The following is a 12,711-nucleotide window of genomic DNA, read 5'->3' on the forward strand; positions in this document are numbered from 1 at the left end:
ACTAAAAGTTACGGTTACAATCCACCAACCAACAATAACAAAATTACACTTAAAGAGCCAACAAAAGTTCATACAAAAGGTATACTAGCACCCACCAAGTCGCTAGTCTAGAACCTTCAATCCACCTCCAAAACCTGTTCAGGAAAATAACTTAAAGGGGTGAGCGAACGCTCAGTGAGGCCAAGAAAACAAACAAGCAAGCACATAACACCAATCAATCAAATAATTTGTTTAAAAGCAACTTTAAACGTGATATTTCATTCAAGTGCACAAGTAGGAATTTAACACACAAGGAGGATACATGAGCTCTCAGGAGTTATCTCCACATCTCGATCAGTTTGCCATCGGGGTTGATCCTTTGTCAACCCAAGTAGTAACATGACCGTAGTGCTCCACTTACTTCCTCCATCCACCTAACACCCACACGGATCCGGAACAAAACATGTATGAAGTGGCGATACTATTCGAGTATGTCTAGCGAGATCTCAAAAGATCAACATATAATATTTTCCAAGATTCACCAAACTTCTCGACCAAACTCTTGCTGGCTCGAGTTATGAGGGTAGCCAATGGGTTGGGGTGTCCCCTAGAAGTATAAGTGGTCGATGAGATATCGCTCCGATCGACTTAGAATTGTTTATGGTTCTGAGTCGGTATGAGAGGCACCTCCCACCCCAGCAGGGTGTGGTACATGCTTTCGTTTAGAGAATCGTTCATAGCACTGAGTCGGTATGAGAGGCACCTTCCACTCCAACATGGTGTGGTACATGCTTCCGCTCAGAAAATTGATCATAGCACTGAATCGGTATGAAAGGCACCTCCCACTCCAATAGAGTGTGGTGCATGCTTCCGCTCGATGCTCACGAGTTAAACATGTTCATGTACAAGTACAAGTCACATATATTTATTTAACAAGTATTATGTAATCAGGAGAGAGAGAGGATGAGGGCGATAAAGTATACCCTCGTCTCGACAAGTTCACGTATCATGTATAGTACTTGTACACATATCATTTCAAACATATAAGCATTTAACATGCACTTGACACTCACAACAAGTCAAGGGCAAAACAAGAGTGAAGCGAGAAGTCAAACTAGCTCTTTGGCGTCTTTGCGACCACCTGAGACATGTACAATCACAATTACCTAGGTGCTCGACCAAGGCTAAGAAGAAAAATATTTTCTCGCTACCCACTTTTAAGGTCACAAGTTCGAGTCAAGTTAAAAAAGATTTTCTAGCTAAAACGTTGGAATAATGCTCAAGAGAGCTCAAAAGTCATTTTTGATTCAAGTCGTGGTAAGTAAATCTCAATCCAAGTGAAAGTACCATTTTCACTTTCGACACGAAAATTGAGAAAAAAGGGGTAGATGGTTTTCATCTCCCAAAAGTTCAAATCTCACGTCTAAACTTTAGAATACAAAGAGCGTTCATATTTTTTTTTCCAAACTAATGGAGTCAAACATATCCAAGACTCCACTTATTTTTCTAGTAAAAGTCAAAGCTAAGGTTCTAAGGTTCAAGTATAAAACTAGTGCAATTAACCAAGAACTACTCTAGTCAAAACGCTCCCTTTTTGGAGTTCAAACTCACGGAAATCGAGGCCATAAGAATAGGGTTGAAGTCCCTAATTCGGTTATGAAGAGAAGTATCATTAATCAAGGGAGTTACATGACCAAGAAAACGCATCAAGAGAGGTTTAACCTTCGAAAATCAAGATTTAAATGAAAGTTTAAAATTCCAAAGGAACCGTGTATTCAATCTATGACAGCCCCACCTTCCCCTAAGGCGAACCAAAGGGGTTAGCGGACTGCCTGCCCAACTCTCGCCAGGACTAACGGTTCGGTATAGAGCGAGCTAATACGTTCCGAAACTTACAAACGCGTGAAAACAAGTCAAAATGTCAAAATAAAAAAAAAACCGGAGTCGGCTATGAATAGTAACTGACCCGTCAGAACGCAACCAAATATCAAGCAAACATTCACATCTTGAAATTTAGCATTTACAAGCCAAAGTGGCATACAAAAGTATTCAAAAGTGGATACATGTATGGTTTGCCAAAACAAAAGAGAAATGGACCCAAAAGTACATTTAGGGTTTCAATAAATGAGCTATACAAAAGATATGTCCAACTAACTCAATTCGGCAACCAAACATCAATTGCAGTCCAAAAGTATTTATTTTCCTATAAGGAAAACAAAAGAAATAGAGTGAGCTAATTGCCCAATGAGATAATACTACTCAAGCAACCAAGTTCATAGATGCATCAAACTTTTCAGTCCAATTCATCAAAAGTAAATAAAGACACACATCAATAATGATGATAAAAGGATACGGGCGGCTCTCAAGAGCCCTTTTCCTAGTTTGCATTCTTGATCGGATCTCATTGACTCTCCGTCAATGTTTAAAAGTAACCAACCGTAGACTTCACTTTACTTCCATTCCTTCCACCTAACATTCCCCTACCGGGTCCGAACTCCAAACACTTGCACTGTGGTATTACTCGAGTATACCGGAATCGAGAGTCTCTCATACTACAAGATTCCATATAACATTTTTCCCAAGGCTCATTAATTGTCACGACCAAGCCCTCGCCGGCTCGATTCAATCAACTACCAATAGGGTTGAGCTCAATGATAACAATCATGGTCGTTGGATACTCGTCCAAACGACACCAAGTCATGTACTTTCATTTCATGTAACATTCCAATAACATGAGAAATAAGTGAGAGTGATAAAGTACACCCTCACTTCAATCAATATCAATGGTGCAATAACATTTAACTCATCAAGTTCAAGTGTCAAAGCCATATAGTAACACACAAGTGAGTAGTACACTCACCAAGTTCGAAAGTGATATTTCATGCAGTTCCGTCAAAGGAACGTCGTGAACCACCGTCACGCCCTAAAACGCGCAAACAAGTACAATGAGACTCGATAACGAGTCATAAACCAATGCAAAATATTCCCAAAATAGGGTTCCATAAGCACACACAAGCAATAGAGGAAACCAGAAAAATCCGGAAATGGAGTAAGTGTTAACCCGGAAAAAAATAGTTTTTGACATCATTTTGCGGTATTGGCACCAAAGGTACTACAATTATCGGATGAAGGTCAAAGACCCACCGTTTCGAAGTTAAGAGATAGGGCTACAATATTACAGAAGGTCACTCAACCCAGTTTCGAGTGTAACCAGGTCAAAAATGCAATCTACTACACCAGAACCGCAAAAACAGATTCACAGAACACTTTCTAGTGCAAACATCATAAATCAGTCTACCTAAGTCCAAATCCAGAAATTCCAAAGCCATCTGAAAGCTAAGAAACATGGTTACATTTCATCAGAAGACCTCAACAACCAATTCGAAAGAATTCCTGACCAAAATAACCAATTACAGAAGCAAGTCCCAAATTCGGGTAAAACCAGGGCAGCAAGGGTAATTCCGTCTTTTCTCAAGCTACGCTACTCCGATTGACCTGAAATTTTGAAGGCACTTCTAAAATATCATTCCCTACAACTTTAATGTTTTAACCCAAGGCCAATTTGGCCTCTAACTATGAGCTACAAAACCGGGCAGAATGTAGAACATTAAAACCCTAACTTTTCAATTTTCTTCCAAAACAGAAATTGCTTGCAATTAACCACTTTTTCCACCTTCTAGCTTCCTTAAATACCATTTCCAATCATCATACACAATCACATAATCATATTCATATGAAAACAGAAAAATCCCCAATAATTACAAAAGTTCACCAATTCAACCAAAAATCAAGATATAAATCATAAAATTGCATCTTATACTACCACTAATCATGGATTAAACATCATTAGAGGGAGGAGAGGGGTCCTTCTCAACTTACCTTAACAAGACAAGAAAGAGAGCAACTAGTCCTCTTAGCTTTTCAAGTAACTCCACAAAACAACTCACAAACACTCCCTTAATGTTTTCTATGGAACAAAAACAAGAGTAGATGGTTGATTTGGTAGATTGGAGCAAGATTGAAGCCAAAAACTTGAAGAGTTTTCTTTCTTTTGTTGCTTGAGGAGGTCGGCCAAGATGAAGGAGAAAATGGTGAATTTTTGGTAGTTTTTTGATTTATTTGGTCAATTGGTAAGAAAATGAATAGTGGTCATACAAGTCAAGCCAACTAAATGGTGACACTTGTCACCCTATTTTATGCAAGTCTATCACTTTGTTTCCTCTCACACTAATCCAAATTGCAACCTCTACTTATCTCTTAACATCCGATAAATTAATTCCCGTATCCAAAACTTAACCTAGTTGGCCGAATTTTTCCGAACTTTTCGCCCTAATGGGTCCCACGTCCGGTATACGCTCTTAATTTCTCAAAACCTATTCGATACTAGAAAAATCATCTAAAAACTATATCTGCTCCTTAAAAGTATCTAGACTTTTTCCTAATCACGAAAATGCAGAAAACAAGCCATGAAAGATAATAAAACATAGAAAATGGAAAAAATTACGGGTTCTCACACTCTCTCCCCCTTAAAAGAATTTCGCCCTCGAAATTTCTCACCTCAACTCACGAAAAGGTTAGGGTATTTCTTTCGCATTTCTTCTTCCACTTCCCAGGTAGCTTTCTCTATCCCATGGTTTCTCCACAGTATCTTAACCAACGGAATCTGCTTGTTTTTCTTAGCTCTTTGACTTTCCGGTCAAGCACTTGGACAGGTTTCTCTTCGTAAACAAGCGATTCGTCTACGTCGATCTCCTCTAGTTGTAAGACATGGGATGGGTCGGGATAGTACTTCTTTAGCATCGAGACGTGGAAGACGTCGTGAATTCTAGAGAGACTTGATGGCAGCTCTAGTCTATATGCCACCGCACCTATCCTCTGCAGGATCTTGTAAGGTCCGACGAACCTCGGTTGCAATTTCTTTCCTCTACTCGCCGTGACACTCCGTAACGGTGTAATCTTGAGGAAAACACGGTCTCCAACTTCGAACTCCAAGTCTTTTCTTCGGTTGTCGGCGTAACTCTTTTGTCGGCTTTGAGCAGTTTGGAGTCGTTGTCGTATCAATTTCACCTTTTCTCGAGCCTCTTCCATCCATGGAATAGTTGCTGGATCTAGCGCCTTTTTCTTGCCAACTTCGTCCCAGTAAATTGGTGACCGGCATTTTCGTCCATATAATGCTTCATATGGAGCCATTTGAATCGACGAATGGTAGCTGTTGTTGTATGCAAACTCTACTAAAGTCATGTGTTGACCCCAGTTGCCTCCAAAATCCAGAATGCAAGTCCGTAGCATGTCCTCGAGAGTTTGGATTGTTCGTTCCGATTGTCCATCCGTCTGAGGGTGATAGGTCGTGCTCAAGTTGAGTTTCGTTCCTAAAGTTTCTTGGAATTTCTGTCAAAATCGAGATACGAAACGTGGATCTCGATCGGAGACGATACTGACTGGAACGCCGTGTAGCCTTATGATCTCGTCCATATACAGCTGGGCCAACTTGTCCATGGAATACTTCATGTTTACCGGCAGGAAATGGGCCGATTTGGTTAATCGATCGACGATCACCCAAACGGCATCGTGTCCTCTTTGCGTTCGCGGCAAACCTGAAACGAAGTCCATGGTGATGTTTTCCCACTTCCACTCGGGTATCTCAAGGGGTTGTAACAAGCCCGATGGTTTTTGATGCTCCGCTTTAACCTGTTGGCAAATGAGACATTTTGCACGTATAGAGCGATTTCCTTCTTCATATTATCCCACCAATAGGTTCCTTTCAGGTCCTGATACATCTTGCTACCACCCGGATGGATTGTATACTTGGACCGATGGGCTTCCTCTAGAATCTCCGTTTTCAACGATTCATTCTTCGGCACCACTATTCGGTTCCGGTATTTTAAAATACCTTCAGGACTGAAATTGAAATCAGTCGTTTCTCTTTTTTTCACTTTCTCTCCCCACTTCTGCACCATCAAATCCTCTTTTTGCGCCTCTTTAATCCTTTCCAAGAGAGTGGAGGTTACCTTAATGTTACCAAAAATCACTTTATGATTCCCAAGGTAGGGTTTCCACTCGCAAACTGACTCTAGTAAATTCCACTCTTTAATCATTAACCCGGCTACTTGTGCCTTGCGACTCAAAGCATCGGCCACTACGTTCGCCTTGCCTGGATGGTAGTTGATGGTACAGTCGTAATCCTCCAGAAATTCCATCCATCGTCGCTGCCTCATGTTTAATTCCTTCTGTGAGAAGAGGTACCTCAGGTTTTTGTGATCGGAGTAAACCTCGAAAGTTACCCCATATAGGTAGTGCCTCCATTTTTTAAGAGCGAAAACAACTGTGGCTAACTCCAGATCATGGGTTGGATAGTTCTGCTCGTGGGGTTTTAACTTTCTCCAGGCAAAAGAGATTACATTACGGTTCTGCATTAGCACACATCCTAGACCTTCCCGCGACGCATCGTATACACAACAAACCCGTCACCTCCGTTAGGTAAAACTAGAACTGGAGCCATGGTCAATCTTTTCTTTAACTCTTGAAAACTTGTCTCGCTTCGGGCATTCCAAATGAATCGCCCATGTTTCTTCGTCAAGTCGGTTAGAGGATCGGCTAGTTTGGAAAAGTCCTTGATGAAACGCCGGTAATAGCCAGCCAGTCCTAAAAAGCTGCGGACCTCGGTGGGAGTTTCTGGCCTCTTCCAATTCGTCACGGCCTCTACTTTTGCCGGATCAACCGAGATACCTTCGTGAGAGATTACGTGTCCCAGAAAAGCAATTTTCTCCAGCCAAAATTCGCACTTGCTGAACTTGGCGTACAGTTGGTGGTCTCTTAGGGTTTGTAAGACAATCCTCAAGTGCTGCTCATGCTCTTCACGTGTCTTGGAATAGACCAGAATATCGTCGATGAAGACTACTACAAATCGATCCAGGTAGGGCTTAAAAATCCTATGCATTAAATCCATGAAGGCGGCAGGAGCATTGGTTAATCCAAAGGGCATAACTGCAAACTCGTAATACCCATATCTCGAGTTGAAAGCGGTTTTCGGTATATCTTCCTTCCTGATTAATAACTGGTAATATCCTTGGCGGAGATCTAGTTTTGAGAAAACCATCGCTCCTTGCAACTGGTCAAACAACTCATCTATGTGGGGCAGTGGATACTTATTTTTCACCGTGATATTATTCAGGCCCCGATAATCGATACACATCCTCAACCCACCGTCCTTTTTCTTGACAAACAGGACAGGAGCTCCCCAAGGAGACCCACTCTCTTGAATGAATCCCCGCTCCAGAAGGTCCTGTAATTGCAACTTTAACTCCTTGAGCTCAACAGGAGCCATTCGGTATGGTGTTTTTGAGATAGGTGAGGATCCCGGTAGCAGGTCTATTTTGAATTCAATCTCTCTTTCGGGAGGCAGATCTACTAGCACATCAGGAAACACGTCCGGAAATTCCTTCACTATGGGCACGTCCTCCACTTTCAACTTATTCGTGGGGGTATTAATCAGAAAGGCTAAAAATCCTTGTGCCTCTTTACTTAGCAATTTCCTAGCCCGAATGCCCGAAATCAAAGCAGATGAGGCTAACCTACCCCTTATGTCCAACCTTAAAGTTGCCTCACCAGGGATGCGGAATTCTACCACTTTTGTTTTACAATCCAGTTGGGCATTATACTTGGCGAGCCAGTCCATACCCAGAATTACATCATACCCCTTAATGACCAAACTTATCAAGTCCCCTAACAATCTCTTCTCTCCTACCCACACTTCACAATCCTTATAAACTATACTAGTAACCAAACGTTGATTCCCCGTAGGTGTACTAACTTCTAGATCGTATGGTAAACTAGCAGGTTTTATATCGATGCCACACATGAAATCAGGGTTAACGGAGGAATGAGTGGCACCAGGGTCAATTAAAACTTTGGCAAAACGGTGGAAAATAGGGATCATACCTTCTACGACCTCTGAGGAATCTGGGACCTGTTGAGGTTCTAATGAATATACGCGAGCTGGCACCTTAGGTTTCGTCCCATTCCCCTTATCCGGTCCCGTATTGGTCTTTGGCGTGATTTGAGCTCCCTTTTTGTCCTGCTTTAAGAGTGGACAGGTAGCAAGCTTGTGGTCTGCGCTTCCGCAACGCAGACATTTACCTCCCTTCTTCCAGCAATTATCTTCAGAGTGATTCGGCTTTCTGTAGTACCCACAAGGCCTACGGGATGCCGAACCTGAACCTTTCTGGAAGTTTCCGCCTTGGCCTCTTCCGGCTGAACCACCCCTGGACTGAGCCCCTCTGCCTGTACCCGACTGTCGTCCACCTCCAGCTCCTCGTCCGAACTTGGAAGGGGTACCTTTATCCTCTTGTCCAGAGCTGCTTCCAGGAAAACCCCGCTTCTTCGCCTGGAAGTTCCGTACTTGTACCCTGGCGCTCTCTACCCGTTGGGCCTTCTCAACGGCCTCGCTAAAAGCATTGATTTGAGCCACTGCGAGGTCCTTCTGAATCTCCACGTTTAGGCTCTGGATAAAACGCCTAATTCGCCGTTGCTCTGTCACAATCAACTCAGGCGCAAATTTGGACAGGCGGGTGAACCGGCTCTCGTATTCCGCCATCGATTGAGCTCCTTGGCGGAGTCGGATGAACTCATCCTCCTTCCTCTCCTGAACTAGAGGAGGGAAAAATTTCGCGTTAAACTCTCTCATAAAATTTACCCAAGTCCTGGGCGTTTGTTCCCGCTCCAATTTTTGCCGAATGACATTCCACCAGGAGCGGGCCGCCCCTTCCAGCTGGAAAACGGCAAAAGTCACCTGCCGTTCTTCGGTATAGTGCAGGGCAGCGAAAATATCGACCATCTTTTCGAGCCACCTTTCGGCGACATCCGGATCGGGTCCCCCAATGAACTTGGGTGGAGCAAACTTTTGAAATCGTTCGAGAGCTCTGTCTTCGCTCTCGACATGATTGCCAGGGTTTCCAGGGTTTCCAGGATTAGGGTTTGGATTCTGGCCTTGTTGCTGCACCACTTGTGCTAGCAGGTTGGTCATTTGCTGCATAGCGGCAGCTATCTGTACATTGGGGTCAACTCTCGGTTCAGGATTGGGTCCAGAGGAGGTTTCCCCAGCACCCCGGTCTGGTGTAGGTTGCCTATTCCCGCGCCCACGCCCCCGTCCACTACGTGTGCCTTCCATAAGTTCTATTTGATCTAGACAAATGTACTAGAACAATAAAATGACAAGGCATGTAAATAAAATCCCAAAAACTTTTACAACCATATATATACATTCCAAACAAGGCAACAACACACATATAAATAACCAGTCAAGTCAAGTACAAACATGGACAATCCACGAGGGAAAAGCCCCATCCAAAAGAAATATACACGTAGCTAACCCAAACGTACAAAACGATTAGCTAAGGCTCTTTCCCTATCCGCCCTATATACAGAAAACAAAACTATCTCAATGACCCTAGGAGTCGTAACCTAGTCCGACGACGAGCTAGTAGACCCACCCGACGAGGTAGATCCAACCCCAGCCTCGGGCCCCGCACATGAGTCCTCGTCGCTCACGCCCTCGACCACGTCAGTACAGAGGTTCAGGATCGAGGCAGCTCGAACCTTCACCTTTCGGGCTCTCTTAGACTTGCGCTCACGGACTTCCCTAAGCTGAGTGCAGATGTCATCCACCCTATCCTCTACCTCTAGCACGTCGTACTCCAAGCCCTTAATGCGCTCGACCTGTTTCTCATTGGCCGCCTTAAACTGGGTCACCTCGGCCTCCAGCCTAGCATTATCTGCGGCTAACTCCTTACGCTTCTCGGCCACGGCAAACACCAGAGCATTAGGGTAAGCATACTTATGGCGGCACTCACACCGTCTGAGGCGGTTAGACGGACTCCAGCGCACGACGGCCCCTCTTGGCCGTATCTGGTATGGTATCACGGGGAGCGCTCCACGAGATCTCACACCTGGAGGACTATCACTAGGCTCACCCTGTCCGGCCATCCTACACCAAAAGAGCAATTAACCATAAATAAGCTTAAAGGCCATAAACAAAGAACCCTCAAATCGAGCATTTCTATTACACCCAGGCTAATTCAAACCTAGGCTCTGATACCACCTGTGACAGCCCCACCTTCCCCTAAGGCGAACCAAAGGGGTTAGCGGACTGCCTGCCCAACTCTCGCCAGGACTAACGGTTCGGTATAGAGCGAGCTAATACGTTCCGGAACTTACAAACGCGTGTAAACAAGTCAAAATAAAAAAATAAAAAAAAATCGGAGTCGGCTATGAATAGTAACCGACCCGTCAAAACCCAACCAAATATCAAGCAAACATTCACATCTTGAAATTTAGCATTTACAAGCCAAAGTGGCATACAAAAGTATTCAAAAGTGGATACATGTATGGTTTGCCAAAACAAAAGAGTAACGGACCCAAAAGTACATTTAGGGTTTCAATAAATGAGCAAAACAAAAGATATGTCCAACTAGCTCAATTTGGCAACCAAACATCAATTGCAGTCCAAAAGTATTTATTTTCCTGTAAGAAAAACAAAAGGAATAGAGTGAGCTAATTGCCCAGTGAGATAATACTACTCAAGCAACCAAGTTCATAGATGCATCAAACTTTTCAGTCCAATTCATCAAAAGTAAATAAAGACACACATCAATAATGATGATAAAAGGATACGGGCGGCTCTCAAGAGCCCTTTTCCTCGTTTGCATTCTTGATCGGATCTCATTGACTCTCCGTCAATGTTTAAAAGTAACCAACCGTAGACTTCACTTTACTTCCATTCCTTCCACCTAACATTCCCCTACCGGGCCCGAACTCCAAACACTTGCACTGTAGTATTACTCGAGTATACCGGAATCGAGAGTCTCTCATACTACAAGATTCCATATAACATTTTTCCCAAGGCTCATTAATTGTCACGACCAGGCCCTCGCCGGCTCGATTCAATCAACTACCAATAGGGTTGAGCTCAATGATAACAATCATGGTCGTTGGATACTCGTCCAAACGACACCAAGTCATGTACTTTCATTTCATGTAACATTCCAATAACATGAGAAATAAGTGAGAGTGATAAAGTACACCCTCACTTCAATCAATATCAATGGTGCAATAACATTTAACTCATCAAGTTCAAGTGTCAAAGCCATATAGTAACACACAAGTGAGTAGTACACTCACCAAGTTCGAAAGTGATATTTCATGCAGTTCCGTCAAAGGAACGTCGTGAACCACCGTCACGCCCTAAAACGCGCAAACAAGTACAATGAGACTCGATAACGAGTCATAAACCAATGCAAAATATTCCCAAAATAGGGTTCCATAAGCACACACAAGCAATAGAGGAAACCAGAAAAATCCGGAAATGGAGTAAGTGTTAACCCGGAAAAAAATAGTTTTTGACATCATTTTGCGGTATTGGCACCAAAGGTACTACAATTATCGGATGAAGGTCAAAGACCCACCGTTTCGAAGTTAAGAGATAGGGCTACAATATTACAGAAGGTCACTCAACCCAGTTTCGAGTGTAACCAGGTCAAAAATGCAATCTACTACACCAGAACCGCAAAAACAGATTCACAGAACACTTTCTAGTGCAAACATCATAAATCAGTCTACCTAAGTCCAAATCCAGAAATTCCAAAGCCATCTGAAAGCTAAGAAACATGGTTACATTTCATCAGAAGACCTCAACAACCAATTCGAAAGAATTCCTGACCAAAATAACCAATTACAGAAGCAAGTCCCAAATTCGGGTAAAACCAGGGCAGCAAGGGTAATTCCGTCTTTTCTCAAGCTACGCTACTCCGATTGACCTGAAATTTTGAAGGCACTTCTAAAATATCATTCCCTACAACTTTAATGTTTTAACCCAAGGCCAATTTGGCCTCTAACTATGAGCTACAAAACCGGGCAGAATGTAGAACATTAAAACCCTAACTTTTCAATTTTCTTCCAAAACAGAAATTGCTTGCAATTAACCACTTTTTCCACCTTCTAGCTTCCTTAAATACCATTTCCAATCATCATACACAATCACATAATCATATTCATATGAAAACAGAAAAATCCCCAATAATTACAAAAGTTCACCAATTCAACCAAAAATCAAGATATAAACCATAAAATTGCATCTTATACTACCACTAATCATGGATTAAACATCATTAGAGGGAGGAGAGGGGTCCTTCTCAACTTACCTTAACAAGACAAGAAAGAGAGCAACTAGTCCTCTTAGCTTTTCAAGTAACTCCACAAAACAACTCACAAACACTCCCTTAATGTTTTCTATGGAACAAAAACAAGAGTAGATGGTTGATTTGGTAGATTGGAGCAAGATTGAAGCCAAAAACTTGAAGAGTTTTCTTTCTTTTGTTGCTTGAGGAGGTCGGCCAAGATGAAGGAGAAAATGGTGAATTTTTGGTAGTTTTTTGATTTATTTGGTCAATTGGTAAGAAAATGAATAGTGGTCATACAAGTCAAGCCAACTAAATGGTGACACTTGTCACCCTATTTTATGCAAGTCTATCACTTTGTTTCCTCTCACACTAATCCAAATTGCAACCTCTACTTATCTCTTAACATCCGATAAATTAATTCCCGTATCCAAAACTTAACCTAGTTGGCCGAATTTTTCCGAACTTTTCGCCCTAATGGGTCCCACGTCCGGTATACGCTCTTAATTTCTCAAAACCTATTCGATACTAGAAAAATCATCTAAAAACTATATCTGCTCCT

This window comes from Coffea eugenioides, chromosome 7 (assembly GCF_003713205.1).
Source record: "Coffea eugenioides isolate CCC68of chromosome 7, Ceug_1.0, whole genome shotgun sequence".
NCBI classification, from domain to species: Eukaryota; Viridiplantae; Streptophyta; class Magnoliopsida; order Gentianales; family Rubiaceae; genus Coffea; species Coffea eugenioides.